The sequence below is a fragment of the Chelonia mydas genome, chromosome 6, assembly GCF_015237465.2.
Source record: "Chelonia mydas isolate rCheMyd1 chromosome 6, rCheMyd1.pri.v2, whole genome shotgun sequence".
NCBI classification, from domain to species: Eukaryota; Metazoa; Chordata; order Testudines; family Cheloniidae; genus Chelonia; species Chelonia mydas.
Window position 1 is genome coordinate 65,240,065 of NC_051246.2, and position 25,848 is coordinate 65,265,912.

Consider the following 25,848-nt stretch of genomic DNA (forward strand, 5'->3'; position numbering starts at 1 on the left):
TACCATGAGCCTACTTAAAGACCTATGCCAGCCAGTGGCTTATACCCCTGGCTGTAGGTCTGACTAGGTGACCCTTTGAAAAGGACTGTGAAGGGGAAAAAACTCTGTTTGGGTGGCTATATAAACATTGAGTTGATCATTGTAACTTAAAATGTATAACACAGCTTAATACACTGCATGACGAATGAAATTTACATTTGTGTGTAAATTAGTGGTAATGTCATCTAATTCTCCAGTTTGGTATCTCAGATGTGTAACGTTTCCAAACCACAGTTTATGAGTAAACGTGATGTAAACAGCTTTCTCAGCCAGTAAAATTGTATAAACTCAACTGAATGTCAGGTTTATACAGATTTACTTTTAAAGGAACGTTGAAAGGTTGTTTACATACATTTTGTAAAGTGATCTAAAATTTTCATTTGTACATATTTATACTGCACTGAAAATGAGACACTTCTTAATCATGGCCCAAATATTGACAATTCCCCCATTTAAATTGTGCAAAATCTGCACTCTCAACTTTTCTGTGAGCAAACTCTAAACGAGGCAGTATGTTCACTTTATTTACATCTGTAATGACTTGTTTTGTGAGGGCAAATGGCCTTTTCACCCTCACAGTGGATATGTATGTGTATTTTGTAGGCACAGTTTAGGTGCACATTTTCGAATATTTGGCTCCATGTGTGAATTAACATAAATCACCAGTTTGCTAGTGCTGTGTAAACTTTGTAAATTTTCCTTTTTTTATGCAGTGTGAAGTGTGAATCTTTCTTGTTTTCTTATGTTAGTTATATGTACTTATAAGGTTCAAATAACTGTAATACCTAATATACCAGAATCAAGTATAGTAATAGTATGAAATTAATACTTAGCATTTTCAAATCAGCATATAAACAATAACTAATTCTGCCTATCTGCTGACCTACCTATTTATCTTAGGTACTTATGTGGCTCCCAACACCATAGTGTCTGAGCATCTCACCTTAATGTATTTTATCTTCACAGTACCCCTATGGGGCAGGGAAGCGCTATTATCCCTATTTTACAAATGGGGCACTGAGGCACTGAGCAACTGAGTGACTTGTCCACAGTCACACAGGAAATACGTGGTCTCCTAACTCACCCGTGAGACTGGCAAGAATTACCCTCCCAATTTTACAGATGGGGAAACTGAGACGCGGAGAAATTAAGTGATGTGCCTAAGGTCAAATAGTGTCAGAAGCAGAATTAGGACTCAGGACTTAGACTCCTAACCCCTCTCTCAAAGTAGTAGACTGCTCTCTCGCTCTCTCCATCAGTGAAATAATCACATCTGGTATAGTGAGCAGCAGTCAACACTGTGTTAATATAGTGGTTATGTGATGTGCAGAGAGGTGAATTAGAAAAATAAGAGAATAAGTTTTATTGAGAAGCTAAATCAACTGGGGAAGCAGCATGGTGGGCAGTGGATTTGGACTATTGGGACCTTCCCAGCCCTGCAATTGGCCTACTATGTGAAATCTGACAAGTTACTTCACTTCTATATGCCTCAGTTTCCCCATCTGTAAAATAAGGATGACCCTAATACTGACGTGCTTTGAGATCTGTGGATAAAAATTGCTATATTGTTCTGCTCCAACTCCCATTAAAAACAATGGAATGATTCTCAACAAATTTACTGGATTGGGCCCTATAAAATTAAGTATTATTATTATTATTAGTTCCATGAGCAAGAGCGCTAGAGTGTTGTCATCAGAATGGCATTCCGAAATTCTAGACATGCAACTCTCCAGCCAGCATATCAAGTAAAAACACACAAGCCGTGAAACACAAGTTAGAAACCGTACTTCATCAGAACAATCTGTGAGTGGCTAATCAGTGACTCTAGAGGAAGGAAACTATTGCCTAGAAAGTCAAATAACTGGACATTTCTTTCATGGATATCAAACACACCACAATCCACGCCTGCCAATGCACAACCAAACATACTGGCATTTCAAAGATGTGAAGACATAATTTTTATAGTGGGTGGGGAGGAAAAGGGAACCAAATTACTTAAGGACACTAGAGTCTGATAGCTCTTATACAACTCAGAATAGAACTAGATGAAATAAAAACTCCAAGAGGGTCTTAAATCTCTTAAGTTTTCAGTCATCACATCCTTTAAACTGCGAGACAGGAAATGGGGAGAGCCATTAGAGTTTTCCCATTTTATTGTTTCTACTTTCTGTGATAAAATTGGGAACTTTCCCTCTTGAACTGGGAGTGGTTGGTAAGAAAATTTCACACTGGTGAGAGCCATATGCTGGCAGAGGACTTTTTGATAGAACCACTACCACAGGCATAGGAAGTAGTGGTGGAAGGGGTGCTGCAACACCCCGGTTTTATGCAGGGTCCTGGCTGTGCACGCGGGGTCCCAGCTGCCGGCCCCACTCCCAGCTGTTCATGTGGGGTCCTGACTGCTGGCCCCGCGCCCAGGGTTCCGTTCCCGGCCCCGCATGTGGGGTCCTGGCTTCCAGCACCGCACCTGGGGTTCCATTACTGTCCGTGCACGTGGGATCCTGGCTTCCGGCCCCACGCCTGGGGTTCCACTCCTGGCCCCGCGCCTGGGGTGCCATTACTGTCCGTGCACGTGGGATCCTGGCTGCTAGCCCCACGCCTGGGGTTCCACTCCTGGCCCCGCGCCTGGGGTTCCATTACTGTCCGTGCACATGGGATTCTGGCTGCTAGCCCCATGCCTGGGGTTCCACTCCTGGCCCTGCACCTGGGGTTCCATTACTGTCCGTGCACGTGGGATCCTGGCTGCTAGCCCCACGCCTGGGGTTCCACTCCTGGCCCCGCGCCTGGGGTTCCATTACTGTCCGTGCACGTGGGATCCTGGCTGCTAGCCCCACGCCTGGGGTTCCACTCCTGGCCCTGCACCTAGGGGTTCCATTACTGTCCGTGCACGCGGGATCCTGGCTGCTAGCCCCACGCCTGGGGTTCCGCTCCTGGCCCCGTGCCTGGGGTTCCATTTCTGGCCATGCACATGGGGTCCTGGCTGCTGGACCCGTGCCTGGGGTTCCGTTCCCAGCTGCGCACACGGGGTCCCAGCCCCCTTATCCCTCCTGGAGACATGGCCCTGCTCCCAGCCTCAGCTTGGGGGGGGAGGGGGTAAAACGTTTGGGGATAGTTTTGCTGGGTTTCAGCACCCCCACTATAAAAAGCGTTCCAGCGCCACTGACCACTATAGTGCTCCTGTGCAAGAGGGCACTGGGGTTGCAGCTAGGCACTGGATGTTCTGCACCCCTTCTACATTAAAGACAGGCCCCACACCAGTACTGGATATGCCCATATGGAGGGGAGGATAGGAAACTGAATGAGGAATTTGGGTGTTGATCCTACAAGCTATTTGATGTAGACTGGCAGCTGCAAAGAGGCCTCAGAACTGGGGTTCCTTTCCTCCAAAATTAGTGTTGGATTGCCACATAAGGTCAGATTACGCGCAGGCTTCAAGAATTTCACTTCCAGAGCAAATATGACTGGCAAAGGGTTAACTTGACTAATGGCAACACATCTGTGAAAGTGGAGAGGGTTGAATGCAGCTCCTGAGCCTTAATAAAATGCAGGTGTTTTTATAGTTAGTTTAAAAAACCCCAGCCTTGTACTGCAGCAAGCATGTAAAAACAAGCACCTAATGCTGTGGAAAAAATGTGCCATTGGGTAATGAGAGAGCAGTTTGGAAAGGCAGCAATGGGTTGTGCTAGGAATGCAGCAGTCACTAGTTGAGGTCTACCTTAAAGTTCACAGAGAAAAAAACACATAAATCTTACAAGAACAGCTCCTCTGACCACATGAATTTGGCCTCCACTGTATTATACCAGGGATTAATTTTTGACATTCTCCTCACAGTCATTGTGGTCCCTGTCTCTCAATCTCTCCCTCCAGATTATTTGAGACATAGTTTATTTTATTTTTTCCTTCCTCTGTTTTCTACTCTATGTTAATGGAACTCATAAGGAACACACATAGCATGTAGACGCATCCTATATGCACAAATACTGTATACACACATATCCTCTTGTCTGTTGGTGTAAGGCTGCCTTGAGGGAGCAAGCGTTATTAAAATTATAGGACAAACTAGTTAAAAACTTTTAAAATACATATTTTTTCTCTGTTTGTGCCCACCTCAACTCCTCCACTCCCAGGAAAACACTGTGGAGAACATTTATGAAACACACAGGTTTGAATGTATACAATTTTATTAAAGGAGACAGGTCTGGTCTGAGGGACTGAACCTTGTGTTTCACCTGATTATCAGTCAAATCAAAAAGAGCAAATTATTATTTATTTATTCATTTATCTTACTGTAGCATCTAGAAGCCCTAGTTATGGACCAGCACCCATTGTGCGAGGTGCTGTACAAACACAGAAAAGAGTTTACAATCTAAGTATGAGACAACAGATGGATACAGACAGGGTAGTATAAGGAAACAATGAGACAGTATTAGTCAGCATGATAGGCAATTATCTCTGCACACCAGCAGCCTCATCATTGTCAGGTTTTTGCAGTCTGTGATCACAGCAAAGGACAGTTTTGAGAAGGGATTTGAACTCAGATAATAAGGTGACTTTTCAGAAAGTAGAACACAAAGACTTGGGAAAGCAAGGATTCATTCATAGTGCCTGCCCCTTGGTACTGAGGGTTGGTGGAAGCAGGGCTTTTACAACGCTGTCATCCTCACGTAGTAGATCCATGATTAGTACCATTGAGACGGCTATGGATTTTTTGGTACCTGTATAATGAAAGTTACTGCACAATGTAACAGCCTCCATGAAAACTCAGCCTCTTGGAAAGAAAAGGTACAATGATCAGATTGAGCACAGCTTTTAAGATACTGGTGTCCTTCCACTTGTGGAACAGAAGGAAATAACTATTCTCCTTGTGTTACTACAGCAGGGAGAGGAATACCTTTTGCGATATTTGGTGTAAGAAGTTACACAACAGCATTTTAGCAGAGGATACAAAAGCACCAGTGAAACTAGTAAACCTGCCAATCCATTGATCAGAGGGCCTGCAGCTACCATTTCAAGGAAGATGAAGCAGTAATAAATACTGAACAAAGCAAATTAATCTGTGCCCAGAAACATTTAAAAAGTAAAGTAAAACCAAATAAGAGCGATTGCATTAGCTTTTATGCCAGCTCTTGTTAAAATGGGAGCAGAATTCTCCCTTATGACAGTATGAGCCAAAAAAAAAAAAACCCTCCCAAAAATCACACCCAAACTGTCCTATTCTTGACATGTTATCACTGTGTAGTGTGCTTCTTTGCATCCATTACCTCATTCCAACAGGTCTAGGATAGTCCCAACCTGAGGCATCAGCAATTATGGACAGGAATATAAGGCTGTGGATAAAGAAGGGGGATGCTTTCTTTTCTTGCTTTGACCTATCTATCATCTTCTCCACACTCACTAAAACATTTCCCTCCCTGACTTCCCACCACCATCAAAAACTAAATGAACTTTAAGAAGCCTTTTCTCCTGATGCAGATTTAAAAATAAAGGTCTATACTGCAATAGGTGGCTCAGTGGTAGAGCCCTTCATTAAAAGTACCTCAAAGATTCCCATCAAGACCCTGATCCAAAGCCCAACAATGTCACTGCGAGTCTTTACACTGACTTCAGCGAGTGTTGGGTCAGACCCCATTTGAAGGGCCTAACACAGAGACGGCTCAGTAAGCATCTGCCCCTGCCCTTCTCCTCTCCTCCAGCACTCCCTGGGATTCTGCCTTTTCTCTGGATTCTACTCTCAGGTATGGCTAATTTGTGCAGCTCTGTTCACGTTTTGTCTAAGTAAGGACATCAGGATTTGGCTTATGGTCATAAAGGAGGAAATATTCTCTAAGATTGCAAGTGGGACAAAGTGCTTGAATGTTTAACAGGTATCCAAGTGCACAATAGGATCAATATGCTATGAGTGTGGAACAGTTATCACACTTCTCCCAGTCCCACTGTGTTCACCTTGCAATGGTTTGAGCATAGCTGAGATGGGTAAACAGGAGCACTGCTGCAGAGGTCTTCACCCCACAGCAGGGCTGAGAAAGGGTGGCTGGATAGGAATGAACATGGTTCTGTTTGCGTTCCCTATCCCGTGCATTACTGTGAGCTGTTTCCAAACATTTAATTAAAGCTCAACACAGAGATAGCTGTGTTTTCTTGAAAGTACAACATAGGAGCACCAAAGAAAATACAAGAGTGTCACAGAAGGAGCCAGGAAAAGACAAATGAATAAAAAAGCATATCAATTGAAGAATACATTTCCCAGAATACAGCACTCAAAGGTCATGAGGTCACAGATGCTCAGCTGCTCATGCATATCCTCTATTCTCTCCGCTTGCATGCCTGCCCCAGTGAGGACAAAGATTTAATGAGAATAGGGTTAGCTTTTGCAGTTCTCACCCTTCCTCAGCCCCTACATCCAAAAACCCCTTTGAAGATGGACTAGACACACATTGAATTAACCCAGTGCACAAGCACAATCTGGGTTTTTCTGAGCAAGTACAAAAGTACAAGGTGGCTGTTGTCCTCAAACTGCCCTTGATATGAACAAAACCATAGAATTGAAGACTCCTCACATTTAGGAATGAAAAGGACTTTATTGCATTAGGATGTCTTGTCTGCCACTTCCTCCATCCACTGCCTCCTGGCCAATGCACTTGCAGGCAAACTTAAATTCTCAGATTTTGATACAGGTTTTGATTGAAAGTACATCTGCAGTAAAGTATGCATTAATGCCATAATTTTAATGGATCTATGCACCCTGAATGGGAGAAAGAAGGCTTAACATTAGCCAGTCTCACTCTAAAGTTAATTAAAGTTGTCTGTGCACAGAAGATATTTCAGTTTGTTTTGGATCATTGGGGACAATTTTTAGGTCTTAATTTGGAAATAGAAATATCAACTGCCTTTACCGTCAAAAACATTCTGTGGGGAGGGAAGGGCCTTCATGCCAAGCCTAGGTTTTACCTAATGTTCAAAGGCACCCTAGTAATTGGAGCCAAAGATAAAATACTATGATACAGTCTTCTGTAGAGTGAGAAGTATTACACTTCCCGCTCCCAGGAATCATTCCATCACACAGACTTCTATTTTGCATCTGTCCCCGCACTATCCAGAATCTGATCAGTAGCTACCCACGTGAGAGTTTATAACAATTTCTGTTAGCCAGTACATTGCTCCTAAGATATCACAAAGAAATCCCAATCAGTCACAACAGCAGACTATTTAGAGATTTGTTAGAATCAAAAAGTGACTGTAAAACCAGTCCCATAGTAGTGCACATACCGTATCTGTTCTGTGTGGGTGTGATTTAGGATTCAACAGTCTCTGATTGCTGTCTGCTCGTGTCTTCATAGTCAGATTTGTTCGGTTTAGAGACAAAAAACAAACTCTGTCAGCCCTTCAGAGCTGATATAGTTTCTTCAGGACCACCCAATGTACCTTGAATTCCAACCCCCCTCAGCTACTTAGTCACTTCCTGTCTTTGAATTTCACCGTAAAGCCTCTTTTCCAAGTTAGCCCCTGATTGACATTAAATCCTAGTCAAAGTTTCCTTCCCCCAACTTTCATTACTGCCACCTCCCACTCTTCCCTCACCATAACACTCATCCCTACTCACCTTTGCCTCACCCTAACCTCGTGGGTGCATAAACTATAGGGTGTAAATCCATGTTCATCTTCTTTCTGGATGACCTTGTAAACTAGAGTAATAGTAATAGTAATAGTAATAGGATGAAATTTAATAGTGAAAAGTGCAAGGTCATGCATTTAGGGATTAATAACAAGAATTTTTGTTATAAACTGGGGACGCATCACTTGGAAGTAACAGAGGAGAAGGACCTCAGAGTATTGGTTGATCACAGGATGACTATGAGCCGCGAATGTGATATGGCTGTGAAAAAAGCTAATGCGGTCTTGGGATGTATCAGGTGAGGTATTTCGAGTAGAGATAAGGAGGTGTTAGTACCATTATACAAGGCACCAGTGAGACCTCATCTTGGAATACTGTGTGCAGTTCTGGTCTCCCATGTTTAGAAAAGATGAATTCAAACTGGAATAGGTACAGAGAAGGGCTGCTAGGATGATCTGAGGAATGGAAAACCTGTCTTATGAAAGGAGACTCAAAGAGCTTGGCTTGTTTAGCCTAACCAAAAGAAGGCTGAGAGGAGATACGATTGCTCTCTATAACTATATCAGAGGGATAAATACCGCGGAGGGAGAAGAATTATTTAAGCTCAGTACCAATATGGACACAAGAACAAATGGATATAAACTGGCCATCAGGAAGTTTAGTCTTGAAATTAGATGAAGTTTTTAACCATCAGAGGAGTGAAGTTCTGGAACAGCCTTCCAAGGGAAGCAGTGGGGGCAAAAGACATATCTGGCTTCAAGACTAAGCTTGATAAGTTTATGGAGGGGATGATATGATGGGATAGCCTAATTTTGGCAATTAATTGATCTTCAACTATTAGCGGTAGCTATGCCCAATGGCCTGAGATGGGATGTTAGATGGGGTGGGATCTGAGTTACTACAGAGAATTCTTTCCTGGGTGGCTGGCTGGTGAGTCTTGCCCACAAGCTTGGGGTTTAGCTGATCGCCATATTTGGGGTCGGGAAGGAATTTTCCTCCAGGGCAGATTGGCAGAGGCCCTGGGGTTTTTTTTGCCTTCCTCTGCAGCGTGGGTCATGGGTCACTTGCTGGAGGATTCTCTGCACCTCGAAGTCTTTAAACCATGATTTGAGGGCTTCGATAGCTCAGACATAGGTTAGTGGTTTGTTACAGGAGTGGCTGGGTGAGATTCTGTGGCCTGCATTGTGCAGGAGGTCAGACTAGACGATCATAATGGTCCCTTCTGACCTTAAAGTCTATGATTCTATGATCTTTTATTCTAGTGCAGGGGTCACCCACCTTTCAGAAGTGGTGTGCCAAGTTTTCATTTATTCATTCTAATTTAAGGTTTCGTGTGCTAGTAATATATTTTAAAGTTTTTGGAAGGTCTCTTTCTATAAGTCTATAATATATAACTAAACTATTGTTGTATGTATAGTAAATAAGGTTTTTAAAATGTTTAAGAAGCTTCATTTAAAATTAAATTAAAATGCAGATCTTATCAGTTTAGTGTGATTCTTACCCTTGCTTTTCCTTGCTGAGTTTTCCAATGTCTGGCACGTATTTGGATACTTTAAGCTGCACACAGGCCTATGAGTGATCAGTTGTTAACTGGCTCTGAGAGGGACAGAGGACAGATTTCATGTGTGAAAATACCTGTTCACACAGATATGTGGATCCAAATGCTGAAAGCATTGCAAACGCAATTTTCTTCAAACAGTTAAATTTCACTGGCATGGACGTCCAGGAGGTCAGAATAGAGGCCCCATGATCTCTCTCGGTAGCTTCAAGTGCACTCCGGATGCCCACAATTCTGAGCTTTTTAACTGAATGAGTTGCATTTCAAAATCTTCAACACCCATCCACTGAAATACAGACAAATCCAAGTCGCTTTCGTTGAACTTTTCAGGTTTAATTAGAAAAGAAAGCATTGGGCCAAATCGCTGGAAATCTTGAAATCTGTCAGAAAATTCTGATTCCAGTTCTTGCATGTACATTCTAATCTCAACGTCAAACGCAGTGCGCTGTTCCACGTGGCGTGATAGTGATGTAAGCAGCAAATCAGAACTTAAAAATATCCCAGTACAGTGGCGCTGGAACAATTTTTAAGGTGGGGGTGCTGAGCTGCACCCCTTCTTGCCCCTGTCTGCACCCCCAGTGGGCCACAGCTGGGGGTGGCTGCAGAGCCCTGGGCTGGCAGCCGGGACCCCAGGCCAGCAGCAGAGCCTCCTGGACCAGTGGCCGGGACTGGGGCCGGCAGCGGGCTGAGTGGGGTTGGCGGATGGAACTCCGGTTGGCAGGGGGCTGGCAGCCAGTACCCCAGGCCGACAGCAGAGCCCCCGGGACCGGTGACCAGGACCCAGGGCCAGCAGTGGGCTGAGCAGGGCTGGCGGACGGAACCCCAGCTGGCAGGGTGCCGGGGGCTGGTACCCCAGGCCAGCAGCAGAGCCCCCAGGACCAGTGGCCAGGACCCAGGCACTGTGAGTGCCACTGAAAATCAGCTCACATGCTGCTTTTGGCTCACGTGTCATAGGTTGACTACCCCTGTTCTAGTGTATCTCCATACCTTGCTGTGTCCTGCCTATGAGAGTCGCTCTCCCCAAGACACCACCTTATGCTTTCTATTCCCCCTCTCAGTGAGAGAAGCATGGCATAATACAGTGGCACAAAAGTTACTATATATAAAATTACTGTACGGATGTGACAAATATCAGATTTGAATTCAGTCTGTACATAGATACCATGTACAACTCTCCAAAATAGAACTGACACAAACACCAAGTACTTGCAATGGCCACTGCTGCATGGTGGCAGCCATTTTAGATGAGTTGTCTCCTGACACCGGATCTGATGACATAAAACTCTCTCCTTGTTTCTTCCCACCACATGTCCCAACACAGCACAACCCTTATAGTCAATATCTCCCAGTGCAGCACGTGTACTTTGTACAAGTACAAGTAGGCTACAGAGATGCTATGGTGATTGGCACCAATATGAAAATTAGATAGATCTTCTCTTTCATGCCCTTACCGCACAATGACATGGCTTGGAAATAGACATAGCCACTTCGCTCTTGTGACCTATGAAGGATTCCGACTCAAAGGCCTTGACTCTATGCCACCTGGTGATTCCAACCTATTTCAGTGTGATTCCCAGCTGACCAGATCCACAGCTTTATAGTCCATTTGCACCACCATACCAAACCCAAGAAGCAGACCTACATTCGCTGAATACCATTCGGAAGGGTATTTTATATTTAGCAAATCTGAAATGAGTGGATTTGTCCCATCCCTGCTGAACTGTATAGTCTCTACCAGCAATTTTTTTTTTTTATGTAGCCAGTTGCCACCATCTCTTTCTCCTTCTGCCTGGCTTCCCACTTTTCCTGCTTCGTGCCCACCTGCCTCTCTGTCACTCTGTTTAGACATTTGGATTTCTGCATTCTCTTGTTGCTTTCACTTATAGAAACAGGTTATAATGCAAATAAAACCCGAAGACTTCCTATCAAGCACAGGGGGCTGGGAACCAACTGTATCAGGAGGCGGGAGGTACAAGACATTCTCATTAAGAATCTCCTTTAATTTACCTTAGCCCAAATTATATTTTTGCAATGCAATCACTGCCACTCTATACCAGTCCCACCTCTGCATGTAAGATGAAAACAGCCACTTGAGCTCCTTCTAGCATGCTTTTGAGTGGGCCTGGTACTAGGCACAGAGTAGAGATCAGCAATGCATTGAAGTTATAGTATCATTGAGACGGAGGGGTCAAGCAATGGATAGAAACAAACCATCCGTCTGGCACAGGCTTTTTCCTGAATAGAGGGTAGATCAAGGAGCTCAGATTCAAGTGTGTGACTGGAGTCAGTGGCCTCTCAGCTGATGACAGATTAGACTCTGGGCCTAGTGAAAATACAGTGATTAGCTCTGAGTGGCATCCTGTGTTTGTCTCCAGTGCTAGAGGAATTACTGCTACAGACTGTGATTTTTCCCAGCAAACTGTAATTATGTCAGGGACGCTCGTTCCTGTAATTTTTCTTGACAACCAAAGTGTAAAAGAATAAGAGAGAGAGGAGGTAGGTAAGGGTGGTGGGAAGCAAGAAATGGACAAGGAAGCAGGGGAGGTACATTTTGTCCTATTTCAGTTCAACTAGCAAAAACTCAATTAACCTCTCTTTGTTCCCCAGATTCAGACTGCTCCTATACAATTTTTCACAACAGTCATTGTCAAGTTTTGAGTCCCCAAAAGTGCCATACAGTCAAGCTAAATCTGATGGGCTGAATCTGGGTCTTCAAATGTTCTAGCATTGGTTAAATGAATGTAGTGCCTATGGAAGGTGGCAGTCAGACCCCTGTGAAGGAGGGGCCGCATTGAAAAGTGCCAGATTGACATTGCTGGAGACCAAACTTACCTGTTTATCCACAGCGCAGGAATGGGTACAGCATGGGTATAAGTGCCGAGTGGTGCTTTGTGTTGTGGACTGCTGCCCACTAGAGACTGACCAGGGTGAACTAGATTTGAACCCCGGTCCCAGAAGCCTTTTCTAGACTAGGATTTAAGGGGCTGATGTTAGAAGGGATTAGGTTGCACATCCTAACTAGCATGTTTGAAAAGACTAGAGTAGACAAAGCATTGTCACCTTTAACACACAGTAAGGACTGATCTACACTTAAAATTTTTTCCAGTGTAGCAATTAGAGCAGTGAAAGCTTATGCTCAAATAAATTGGTTAGTCTCTAAGGTGCCACAAGTACTCCTTTTCTTTTTGCGAATTAGAGCAGTGGTTCTCAACCAGGGTACGTGTACCCCTGGGGGTACTCAGAGGTCTTCCAAGGGGTACATCAACTCATCCTGTTGTAAAACTAGGCAAATAAAAAGCACTAGCGAAGTCAGTATAAACTAAAATTCCATAGACAATGATTTGTTTACACTGCTCTGTATACTATACACTGAAATGTAAGTACAATATTTATATTCCAATTGATTTATTTTGTAATTCTGTAGTAAAAAAGCTATTTTTCAGTAATAGTGCGCTGTGACACTTGTATTTTTATGTCTGATTTTGTAAGTTTTTAAGTGAGGTGAAACTTGGGGGTACACAAGACAAATCAGATTCTTGAAAGGGGTACAGTAGCCTGGAAAGGTTGAGAGTCACTGGATTAGAGGGTTTGATATTTTTGTGACGTTTCTGTACCGGCAACTGGCGTAGTGTCGATGCAGTTATATCAGCAAAAAAGGGCTTTTGCTAGGAACGTTTATTTCATTTGGGAATCTGGTATAAGCTGTACTAGCAAAAGGACATTTTTTGCTGGAATAAACTGCATTTATACAAGGCCTAAATTGGTGAAGTTAAAGCCTAGACTCCCCCTAGGTTTTATTTTGATCAGTTTAGCATATGTTAAAGGCAAGGGTCCTTTGCCTACACTTGACTTTTAGAATCTGTTAGCACATGTTAGCAAAACACATTCTAACATTGGATCTTTTAATCCTCGCTGAGACAAGGTCAGAATTGTTACTGTCGAGACATGTCGCCCCTCTAAATCAGCCAGCAGACCTGGCTGGCATTGGAGGGAAATGTGTACTGCAGTCCTTGGAGAAGTGCAGCAGCAGGCATGCTCCCCCTTGTGCCTGAGAGCTCCAGGAGACATTGTGTTGACTATTGGATCCCCTTCAAGCTCCTGAGCCAAGACTCACACTGAATTCTAAGCCTGGTCTGCACTTAAAAACGTAGGTCAACATAGCTATAGCACTCAGGGATGTGAAAATTCCACCCCCGAGTGCTGCAGTTATGCAGACCTAGCTCTGGGTGTAAACACAGCTAGATGCACGGAATAATACTTCAAGCAGCCTAGCTACCGTACTGTCATTCACACAGGTGGTATTCCTACAGCCATGGAAAAACCCCTTCAGTCACCGATGAAGTGAGCTGTAGCTCACGAAAGCTTATGCTCAAATAAATTGGTTAGTCTCTAAGGTGCCACAAGTACTCCTTTTCTTTTTGCAAATACAGACTAACAAGGCTGTTACTCTGAAACCAGTCACTAGTCTGCGTCTCTGCTGCAGCATTACAGTGGCATAGCTACGGCACCACAGATATACCACTATAGCACCCTCAGTGTAGACATGGCTTTACAGATACACAGCTCCTTTCACCTGACAACAGATGCCAGCAACTTGCTTGGCTGGAATTAGCAGAAAGGACACTGTGAGTAAGAGGAGGGAATGGAAGGGGCTGAAAGAATTCTTATATACTTCTTCATTTCCTTTCCCAACTGTTGTGTGATGTTGCTGTGAGTTACTGAACAGCTGCTGTGTTCTACCCCAGAGGAAACTGCATTTCAGTAGTGAGTGAGCCTGATTGCTAAAGTAAGTGCTGTGGAATGAAAGGGGCTATAGAAATGGTTCTCTCTAATTCATTATTATGTTAAATACATTTGGGACCACAGCACCTGAGGCCCTATCCAAAGATGCCATTCTAGCTCCTCACATCTACAGTCTCTGACACTCACTGCGTGTTTCTGACTTATCACTTGTGCAGTAGGTGGATCTCTCTTTTTTTTCCCCTTCCAGGCAGCTCCTTGCAATACTCCACTGGCTGGTTCTGAAATTCTGAGGAGGCCAGATTACTCAGGCAAAAGGTGTTTGCCGCCTTCAAGGCTTTATGACTTCGGGGCTCCTGGAGATAAGGGTAGTGTGTGGAGGAGGAGTGGGTGTATTGCAACTGCCCAAGGGCTGAGAGGGAGAGCATTCTTTTGCATCCATTCAGACACTCAGCTATTTCCTGCTTTGCTCCTGCAGTCAGCATGCTCCACCTGCTCTTACTTAACCATTTCCTGTTTACTGTTTTCAGAAACCCTGTGGTGCAGTTGCTAGGCTAATCTGTTGCTGGATTAGTCTATATATACAACCCTTTTCAGACAGGCCTTCACTCAGAATTCTTTCACTCTAGTATTATCTGTATGTGAGTCTTCCAGAGAGATCCAGCAAGTGTGTGTGTGTGCGCGCGTGCACACATGTAATTGTTACTCAGGGCAAAATTCATCTTCAATGTAATTCCACTGAAGTTGATTTTGCCCCTTAGTCTTCGTCACTTTCTGTCTCTTTTGTTCTTATGGTGCTTTCTGTTTGTTTCTGTGGACTTGACCCAAGAGATGAGCAGTACGCTGGAGGCAAATTCCCCTTTCTTTAGAAAAGAAGCTACTGAGATGTTTTGAACAGAGTCACCCTGTTGCTTTCTAAATAGCTTTAAAACTGTCCTGTCCCAAGAATGAGGGATTTGTCTGCATGGTTTTCCCCAACTCCAAAATATTTTCTAGCTTTCTTCCAATTTCCCATCCCCTCCTGCTTCTCTTGCATGTAAGGTAAGAGGCAAGGAGCAAGGAAGAAAATTATCCGTGCAATAGGTCTGTTTACAGTGTTGAAGTGTAGATGGTTCCTAAGACAATATTTCTCATGAAAATTCTCAGGTGGCAAAATTAATTTTAAAGGAACACAGGCTCAAAATCAGTTTTTCTTGTCCATGTTACCAGTAACTCCTTTAAGATTACAATGTATTGAGCTTTTCAAAATCCCTTTTTCTCTTTGCCCTTTGTGCTGGGTTGGGTTCTCCCCCCATTTTTTGCGTTTTGGTCTGCTTGGTCAGTGAAAATAGATTATTCATTTTCACTCTCTGACTCTCAAGCTCTAGCACAGTGCTGGAATGTATGGGTTGTGGTGAACCCTTTAGGGGAATGTTTATTTGTGAAAAAGCAAACAAAACCAACCTGTTCCCACTGCCAGTCTGTAAAAAAAAGAAGTAATGGAAACATTTCAGTTGAAATTAGGGTTGTTTTACAAAAACAATCTGGGGCCAGCTTTGACCTGACAGTATCCCAAAGGTATCTGCTGTATGCCAGTGTTATACTAGTATATATGAGAATTGCAATTACCTTCTAAGAATGCTGCAGATTTAGGTCCCATCTACATTAGAGGAATCTGCACTACAAATCCCTAATATAGACACACTGTGCCAGTGTAAAGCATGGCACTTACCACTGTGGCTTGCTCTGCTAACTTAGCCGAGCAAGTCAGACCTGCATAAACCTGGTTTTGTATGGGGGCAGCACGTCTATATTAAGGATTCACACTCATGTAACTGCATCGATGTAGTTACACCAGTGTGTATTTTTAAAAATGTTCCTAGTATAGATGGAGCCTTGTGGTGATTGTAACATGGATTTTCACTCTTAGGTGTTATAGATGCAAACAGGACATCCCAAACAGATATCAGCTGCAGGAATAACATAATTACAGTTACGTCAGGGTTTTCTGGAGTGCCTATCAACTCATCCTTGAGGAGCTTCTGATGCTTCTTTTTAATCAGGAAGGCAAGCAGTTGTTTTCTATACATCAGTGCTTTCAGACTGGATCACATATATGAAATAGTTACTTTGGTTACTCTTACTGTTAGGGTACCTGTCATCAACAGCACTAGCCCTGAATGAGTCACACACCATGCCATGATTTGCTTAAGCCAGCAAATCTCTACTTTCCCCCACTTTTTACAGGGTACACGCCTGTTACATTCATAATCTTATTGTACCATACAGTTCTTCCCTTGCCCTCTAAACAGTCTGTGGATCCAAGAGCTCAGCTGCTTCAAGACATTTTGGTTCATTGCCTGTCTTCCTTTACCAGGTGTGTTTTGCCACTTTGGTTTCCTGTTGCATATCAAATTTGGAAATTTCTTCTTACTAGAAATAATTAGATGTAATTATGAGAAAATGTAGGCAGGGTAGTGAGAAAATGTAATGATGTTGAGGTCAATTGTACTGTAGAATACTCTTTTCTTTAAATCTAAGATGAGCAAAGCCCAGGAAAATATACTGTAGGAATGATATTGCACGGGCCTCTGGTGCAGGGAAAGAGACTAGTTGGGATCGTATAGGTATTTTCTATCTTAACTTACATGATTGTTGGTAACATGTTAATTTCTCTATTGGCAATTCATTCATAAGGGCATTTCTGTGTGGGGTAGAGGGGAGGTTTAGTGTCCAGAAAACATTAATCCTCATTTTAGCAGGTACAGGGTGAAGAGTGTTCCCTTGTACTCCACTGTAACTGTAAGCCTTGCCAAGCCCTTACATTCTTTTCTGAGTATGTAAAAGATAAGATAAAACATGAACGCTTAGAGCTCATCCTACCCCAAGCGTCTCTATCTATCTTTCTTCCCTTTACCCTCCGCACCCCACAACTTGGAATTGGCGGAACAGACCCAATACTTGACATGTTTGGGCCTTTTCTTTCTTATTGCTGCTAACCATGCAAATGAAAGTAACGAGGGCTGGGAGCCTTTCAGAGGCGGTTTGAAGTCCTGTACAGATGCAGAAAGGGAGGAGAGTAAGGGTATGTCTAAACAGTTGACGTTAAAGCAGTGCCGTGACACCGCTTTAACGTGGCTGTGTAGTCATGGCTCCAGCACTGAGAGAGAGCTCTCCCAGCGCTGTAATAAAACCACCTCTGCAAGGGGAATAGCTCCCAGCGCTGGGAGCGCGGCTCCCAGGGCTGGTGCACTGTCTACACTGCCACTTTACAGCGCTGAAAGTTGCATCGCTCGGGGGGGGGTGTTTTTTCACACCCCTGAGCGAAGAAAGTTTCAGCGCTTTAAGTGGCCATGTAGACAAGGCCTAAGACAGAGCTGTAGCACACAAGCACCATCCTAATCAGCTCATAATCATTTTTAGACATCAACAAACACTAGAGGCAAAGAAGAGATGAAGAAAAAAAGATCTAATCCTAAAGTGCTTTTTTCTGTTGCTATTCCCCTCCTTCTGCCCCCACATAGTGACCCAAAACACTGACAATAAACAATGGCAAGACCCAAAGTTTGGATTTCAGTGCAGGTTCAAAGGATAGGGTGGCCTCAGGAGCATTGTCTACACTAGGACTCCCACCACTGCTATCACCAGTGGAGCTGAACTAGGGTTAGCAACAGTGCAAAATGTTTGCAGAATTAGTCTTGTGTAGACAAGGTCTAAGATTCCCCTAAACTACTCCCAGTTCCCACCTTGGCAAATCTGACCTAAAGCATATAAAGGTTCATTATCAGCTCTCTGTCTTATGACGCTGTTTACATAAGATCTTTCATTTGGGTCCCAATAAAATCATGGTATGTTTCTAGGCAAACCACTAGCTTTACATTATAGAAATTAGGGATGGAAAAGACCTAGAGATCATTCAGGGCTTGTCTTCACGTACCCAGAGAAGTGGTAGCCAGGTTGACAGGAGAAGCTCTCCCGTCAATTTAGTGCTATCTATATGGGGGGAGGAGGGGAGGAGGTATGACTGTGTCACTCAGGAGTGTGGATTTTTGACACACCCGAGTGACAAAGTTATACCAATATAGGTCTATAGTGTAGACCCGGCCTCAGTCCATCCTACTGCAAGATCACAATATCGCCCCCCTGGTAGAGGCATTACAGGTATCCAGTTGATAAGAACAAAGAATATAGCTACTCTTAGCCAAAAGGCCAAGAGCTCTCTTAGAATCATAGAAATTAAAGATGAATAAAATCTACTAGGCCATCCAGTGCCCTCCTCCCTCCCGGGGCTAGCACAAGATTGTTCCTTACACTGTAGTTGCTAGTGCTTTGAACTGTTTAGTTTTAAATGTTTCAAACAACGGGAGTCTCAACTGCAAGACTATTCAGCAGTCCTGAGAGCCTTTTCTTAATTTAACCCCCCTGCTACTCCTAGTTGAAGGTGACCCACCAAGGATTTAATTTTATTTTTGTTTTGGTAATTATCTATGTGCCCTTCTTTTGAACAATTTTTTTTAACAATTGAAGAAGGCCTGGGAGGTTGCTTTTGGTCTTTCTTTGTTTTTTAGCTTAGAAATACTAGGAATAATAATGCATAGTGCTTCTCATCAGTAGAAGCTCAAAACATTTCTCAAAGGAAGTCAGTATTATTATTCCCATTTTACAGATGGGGAAACTGAGGCACAGAGTGGTGACATGACTGGCCTATGGTCACCCAGCAGGCCAGTAGGACAGCCACAAATTGAACACAGAGCTTCTGAGTCCCAGGCCAATCCCCTATCCATTAGGCTATACTGCCTTCCTTGGCAGGGTTAATTTCCCTTGGCTTTTTTTTGGAGAACCTGTGGGGACCCCTCACTGAAGTTTATTCAGACCTTTCATATCTTCACTGAAAGGGCAGCGTGTTGGCTATTTAATAAAGATATCCTGTCTGCCACATGCTTGTTATGCATTAGCGTTAAACAGGCATGAATAAAGGCCAAAAAAAAAAAAAAAAAAAGAGTTTTAAACAGACTGAGTCAGTTCTTCCAGCCTCCTGATCATTTTCTGAATTCCCTCCAGTTTGCCTGCATCTTCCTGGTAGTGAGTTGTCCAGAACTGAACACAGTATATCAGCTGTAGTCTTACCCATGCAGTGCAGATCACTCCCAATCAGTGGCGTGATGCTTCCCTTGCTTGCTTCATTTACATGTAAATGCAATTTTAGGTAATGGTGCCTTGTTTCTTACAATCTGTGTGGCTGTTGGAGTTACTTATGTTCCATTGGGGACTTTAACACTAAAGGTTAATGCTGTCCAGTCTACCAGTTTAATAGACACTGATTGCAGGACTTCATCTAGTTTAGATTACAAATGAAAGTGGCTTTGTTTTCATCCAAGCCTGCATTTGTGAATGTCCATTGTGACTTCAGCATGACTCGTAGTATTTGTTCAGGAGAAGTCCCAGGACTGGAAAGGGACCGAGAGACTTTTTCCATTGGACCATATAAACTGGAACCATAAATTCACCGAACATTAAATCTCACCAAATGAGGGTAAATCCATCCCCATCATCGTATCCACTCATTATGCTCCACACCTGAACATAGCCATTATATGAACAACATACCCTCATATCTCAATGTCTGTACTTTGACCCATTAACCTTTTACTCCCAATTGGGGATATTGCAGATTATGTATTCGTTACGCCATCCGATCTTAAACCGAACTTCGCACTCATCGATAATCTGTACGTTATTCCCTGATAACCAGAAACTTCTACGCTTAAACTCTGTACCATTTTCTTTTTATTTTAACATCATCTTAATAAAATTCTTAAATTTGTTCAGGAGAAGTCCCAGGACTGGAACCAGAAAGACACTGCAGGTCATGCTTGAGGTGTACTGACAGAACTGTATGGGAACCTGGAATGCTAAGAACAGGTGGTGTGGAGGTCAGGGTTGAGATGCTTTGGCAAAGTTGTATTTGGGGGCTGGCATGTACATATCTTCTTGGCTGCCAAGCTCTTCTGCAGTATCCCAGCACATAAACCAATCCTCTATCCCACTCCCTCCAGCTGCCAAACCCTCCTCATTTCCAAGTGTTATCCACCTGGAATGGGATGATCTGAAAGCTGCAAGATTGTTGTAGGTCACTGAGCAATCATCATCATTGCTTTCTGAGAGAATTTGAGAAATATCAGCAGGGGCGTGCTTGCTCTTTTGCCTCCTGGCCATGCTAATAGAGGAAGTTGAGAAGCAGCAATAGATTACATAAAGTAGGGAAATTCCCGAAGACCTCACCCAGCCAATCTTAAACTGAAGTTGTTTTGCATACACAACAGATAACCCTGCAATTGCCTGTAGCTCCAAGAGAGGGTTACATAGTCATACCCTTGTCCTGTAATCATTCAGTCCGGTTAAACCAGCTGAACCATAGAGACAAAGTAAAAATTCCTGAAACAGATTTTTTTACCTTTTCCAGGTCACAGCTACATGGAACTCCAAACGAGCTTAAATTGCAGCAAGGGCAGTTTAGGTTGGACATTAGGAAAAACTTCCTAAGTCTCAGAGTAGCTTTAAGCACTGCAATAAATTGCCTAGGGAGGTTGTGGAATCTCCATCATTGGGGATTTTTAACCAGAAAAGCAGGTTAGACAAAGACCTGTCGGGGATGGTCTGGATAATACTTAGTCCTGCCTTGAATGCAGGGGACTGGACTAGATGACCTCTTGAGGTCCCTTCCAGTCCTATGATTCTATGACAGGTTTCAGAGTAACAGCCGTGTTAGTCTGTATTTGCAAAAAGAAAAGGAGTACTTGTGGCACCTTAGAGACTAACCAATTTATTTGAGCATAAGCTCAAATTCTATGATTACACATAGCATCAGTCTCTCCCACACCAGGATACACACTTTGATAATTATATTTCCATAGAAATAACAGCTCCCTACCTCAACTATCAATTGCTGTGAAAGCCAGTGTTGCTTCTAAAAGTATGCCACATTTTGCATATGTGTGATTATGGAATAGTAGTACTCACTCCACAGTTAAAGTTGCAAATGAGTCCATTAGAAAACCAGTTTGGCAGAGAGTGGATGCTTATGGAATTCACGAAGAAGTCATGGCAGCTTCAAATGGTAGGTTAAGTCTCGGGCTAAGGCAGAAATTTTTTTGCAATATTTGAAATGAATTATGCATGACATTCTGAAGTCTAAAATTCTAAAAGCAGTGAATGTTGTTAAACATGGTTCCAAAACTCTTCTAACTCTTTTGGCCCTTTGTAGCAAACCTCCAGAGAGATGGAGACAGAAAAACTTTCCTTTACTGGATTATCCTACTTGAGATATAATACCCAGGACCAAGATGAAGTTCATTCGTGTACAATTACAAGTTATTAATGCATCCGATGAAGTGAGCTGTAGCTCACGAAAGCTCATGCTCAAATAAACTGGTTAGTCTCTAAGGTGCCACAAGTACTCCTTTTCTTTTTAAGTTATTAATGTTTTCTTTAATGGCATTGCTGAGGAATGTTGGTACAAGTTCATTAAAAAAAATAGTACATCTCTAGCCTCTTTCTTGCAGAGACAGACATCAGTGTATTGCCAGTTACTAGGGAAGTTTATCAATGGAAAAATTAACTTTTTCCAGCAAAAGTCTTGTTATTTTATTGAGTTTCAGTGCTGTAACTTGTAAATGGGCCAAGAATATGAAGTAGAATGGCTTAGAGTGGCAGTTGTTAAGGGGTTGTTAGCAGCTGTCTTTGGGGAAAGGGAGAGGGAGGCCACAATCCTGTAAGGCTTTGTTCCCTTCCACAGCCTGCTGTTGCAGTAAATTTCAGTGTTGTTGGAGCCATGTTGATCCCAGGGTTTTAGAGAGAGAAGGTGGGTGAGGTAATATCTTTTATTGGACCAACTTCTGTTGGTGAGAGAGACAAGCTTTTGCACTTGCACAGAGCTCTTCTTCAGGTCTGGAAAATGTACTCAGTACGTCACAGCAAAATTTCTGGCCTTCAAACAACCCAACTTTGCCAAGCTCATCATCAGAAGCAAGCTCCCCACAGACCAGGACATGCCAACTCAAAGCAGCACCAGACCCTGCCAGAACAACAGATGCAAAACTGCAGACGTATCTCCACTGGTACGATGATCAACACCCCCTACAACACACATTTCAAGATCCATGCCTATCACATGCAGTGAGCCTCATAGGTGCCAACTTCCCCTCTGACTGGTGGGTGCTCGACCCCCCCGCCCGTGGCCCTGCCCCCATTCCACCCTTTCCCCAAAGTTCCTGCCCCCTTACCGCCCCCATTCCACCCCCTTCCCCCAAGTCCCGGCCCCTGCCCCACCTCCTCCCCTGAGCGCTCCGCGTCCCTGTTCCTCCCTCTCCCTCCCAGAAAGTCCTAAACGCTGCCAAACAGCTGTTAGGCGGCGGGGCAGTGGGAAGCGCTGAGAGGGAGGGGGAGGAGCAGGCACATGGCACACATGAGTGGGGAGAAGGAGGCTAGGAGGGGGGATGCGGTGCGCTGCTGGTGGGTGCGGCGCACCCACTAATTTTTCCCCATGGGTGCTTCAGCCCCAGAGCACCCACGGAGTCAGCGCCTATGGTGAGCCTCATCCGGTGCAACAAATGCCCTCAATAACAACTAGGTGGATGAAATCAGAGAATCACTGCACTCTCAAATGAACTCACACAGAAAAATGATCACTCAAGTGGTCACTCCAAGTCTGATCTCTCGGTCCTCATCCTCAAAGGAACCCTGCACAACACCTTCAAAAGACCGAGCCTGGGAGCTTAAATTCATAACTTTGCTGGTTTCAGAGTAGCATGAATTTAATACAGACACTGGATTTATGGCTTATTACAACAATCTGTAACCCACTAACCCCCCATTTTTGGTACTATGTCTGCAGATGGGTGAACTAGCCACTTTACCTTGTATAGTCTCTTACAATATGTGTTAACCACTTATGCTAAATAATCCGTTCCATCTTGTATTTAGCTGTGACACTGAGGGTATGTCTACACTACAAAATTATGTCGGCTTAAGTTACGACAATGTACAGCTGCCACTGTAATTAAATCGCATGTCCACATTACGCTCCTTGTGTCCTCATTAGGAGCGCGTGCAACAATTTAATTGTCAGCATGGGGCATTGTGGGATGGCTTCTGAAAGCCAGTAACAGTCAATGTAAGTAATGCAGTGTCTACACCGGCACTGCATCGACCAAACTACATTGACCTGCCTAAGTGTTACCCCTCTCGCGGAGGTGGAGTTAAGTCGGCGTAGCGGGTGAGTTACATCAGCAGGAGCAACATTTTAGCATAGATGCTTACAGAATTAGGTTGATGTGAGTTGCCTTGCGTCAACATAACTCTGTAGTGTAGACCAGGGCTGAGTACCTTTACTAGACCTGAAGAAGAGCTCAAAAGCTTGTCTCTTTCACCAGCAGAAGTTGATCCAATCCAATATATTACCTCACCCACCTTCTCTCTCTATATTTGCTATCATTTGCAACCAGTCCTCTTCCAAAGCTAGAAATGGTCATTAAACCACTGCACTGATCCCTGAGGCACATCCCATGAAGCCGTGCAAAGGACTCTGCGCATTTGCAGAGGACTCATTATAAGTGTCTTAGGCTGGATCTCCACTAAAATATTTTGCCAGTATAGTAACGTTGGTCAGAGGTGTGATTTTTTTATGACATTTCTATACTGGCAACACACCTAGTGTAGACTACTCAATTATACTGACAAAAAAGTGCTTTTGTGGTAGAGCTTATACCGATCTACTGGCAAAAACACTTATTTGCTGGTGTAAACTGTATCTACACTAGAAGGGTTTGCTGTGAATAGTTATACCAGCAAACCTTTTCTAGTGCAGACTGAGGCTTATTATGGGTATCACACAGCATCAGGCAGACTGAGAGAGGAGAAAGACAGCATTAGACAGGAGAGAGAGGTGGCAAGTCTCTTCACTTCAAAACTCCAAATAAATCATAAGAAAGGACTTCTTTCCTACCTGGCACATTGTCCCTTCTGAACTGCCACCTCTGCTAATGCTGGTATTATCCTGGCCCCTTTCAGTCCATCAACCTACCTCCTTTCACTCAGCTTTATTGACTTTCTTCAAAGCTTTGATAGCGAACAATAGCAATTGGCCCATGCAGGTGTTGACTGCTCTGCAGGGTCCTTGAGGGAACTGTACTTTTCTATCCTACAATGGAGCTTGTCTGAATGATCAGAAGTACATATTTGCCTAGGACTATGGCAACTTGCAGTGCAATTACTGGCAGCAAACAGGTCTTTTCAGTCTAATTCCTCTGTCAAACAGGAGGACGTGCTCTGACTGGTGATTCATTATTACCTGGGATATTTTGGTTCTGATAATTGCTGGGTGCTCTTTCAGTTCATTATCTCACCTCTTCATCTGCCTACAGCATAGATCAAGATGATCTTAAAGAGTACTCTCATTATGGTTATCTCCTCCCAATAGATAACAGTGCATCTGCTACATGCTGTAGTTAATCATAATAATATAACATCTCTACATTTATATAGCATGTTTATTCTCCAAGCACTTCACACACTATATATGTCTAGCACCGCTGAAATGGGATTGAGTCTGAGGTGGGGGGCAGCAGCCAGGCAGAACACTGAGGGGAGTGGACGTTTTAGCCAAGTACACGAGGCAAAGTCCTAATTGGCCACAAAGATTCCTGTGTGGAAGTCTAGTTTTCTAAGACCCCAATTAAGAGCAGAAGTAGCAAACTGTAGCTCCCTAGGGGAGAAAGAAGTTGAGCTTTGAAGAGATTCAACCACCCTGTGAATAAGGGCAGAGTGTTCTCCAGAGAGGAAAGAGTACCCCATATTGTTCGACAGAGACCATTCAGATAGGCTATGAGTCAGCACTGTCTTACTGGGAAGGCAGTCGCAGATAGCTCTCAGCCCAGTGGATTGTAAGGGGGCATAGGATGGAACGCAGACAGCCTTCATTGCCTATATAAATTCACCTCCACTGTTTAAAATCTAATAGTTAAGTCTTCAAAGTCTAATGTAAAACTTTGGATCTGGATACCAGTGCAGAGGGATGTAAATCACAGAAGGGAGCATAGGAATATCCTAGGATGACAACAAAAGAGTCCATTTTGCTTACAGATGTATTTAGTGCCTAGATGCTATGGTGACCAGAGCGTATAATACCATAGATTGGTCTGATAGACAAGCCATGAGGTGTTCTGGCTATTGGCATGACCTGACAAAGGATTCTGTGACACTGATGTGCTTTACCACTGGAGAGAGAAAGGGAGTGGGAGGAATCCCCCTAGCTGACTCCAGCTGGGTGAGGAGGCATTAGGGATAGTGATTCAGTGGGGAGTATGTACTGTGAGAAGTTAAATATTTCATTGTATTTCAGTAGATGATATAGAGGTACTTAAGGAAAGTACATTTAGACAAGTCTATCAGTCCATTTATTAACGTGCCCACTGTTATTGTTTCAAGAGGGATGAAACACTGAAGGTATTGGTGAGCAACAATACTTGGTCTGTATTCACAGCAGTTTGATTAAAAGTTGGAAAATAATTTGCAAGCCCTGAAGGTACCATCTAACCCTCGGACATTTTTTTAAAAGCACTTTTACCTTTAGACTATAACCTGTAATATGGAAATTGGGTAGATGAGTGGAGTAGGTTACATCCCTATCAGCTGGAGGTCTCTGCAAGGACAGCCTAAATGTGGACCTTGACTGATACACATAGGGCCAGATCCTCAGCAGGTGCAAATTGGCATAGCTTCACTGAATTCAATGAAGATATGCCAGTTTACATCAGCTTAGGAGCTGGCCCTTAGTGTGATCTAGTGAAGAATGATTGAAGGGATTGGATCAGGCTAACGTTTGGTTTATAGACAAAGGGATTGATTGGGGGAATCAGAGAAG

At 43.5% G+C, this 25,848-nt stretch overlaps 1 protein-coding gene across 5 annotated transcripts in view; it reads left to right on the forward strand.

Annotated features, from left to right (window-relative positions):
• The window catches only part of RAD51B (RAD51 paralog B), a 631,962-nt gene that overhangs the window by 600,401 nt on the left and 5,713 nt on the right, over positions 1 to 25,848 (forward strand). The window lies entirely within an intron of this gene.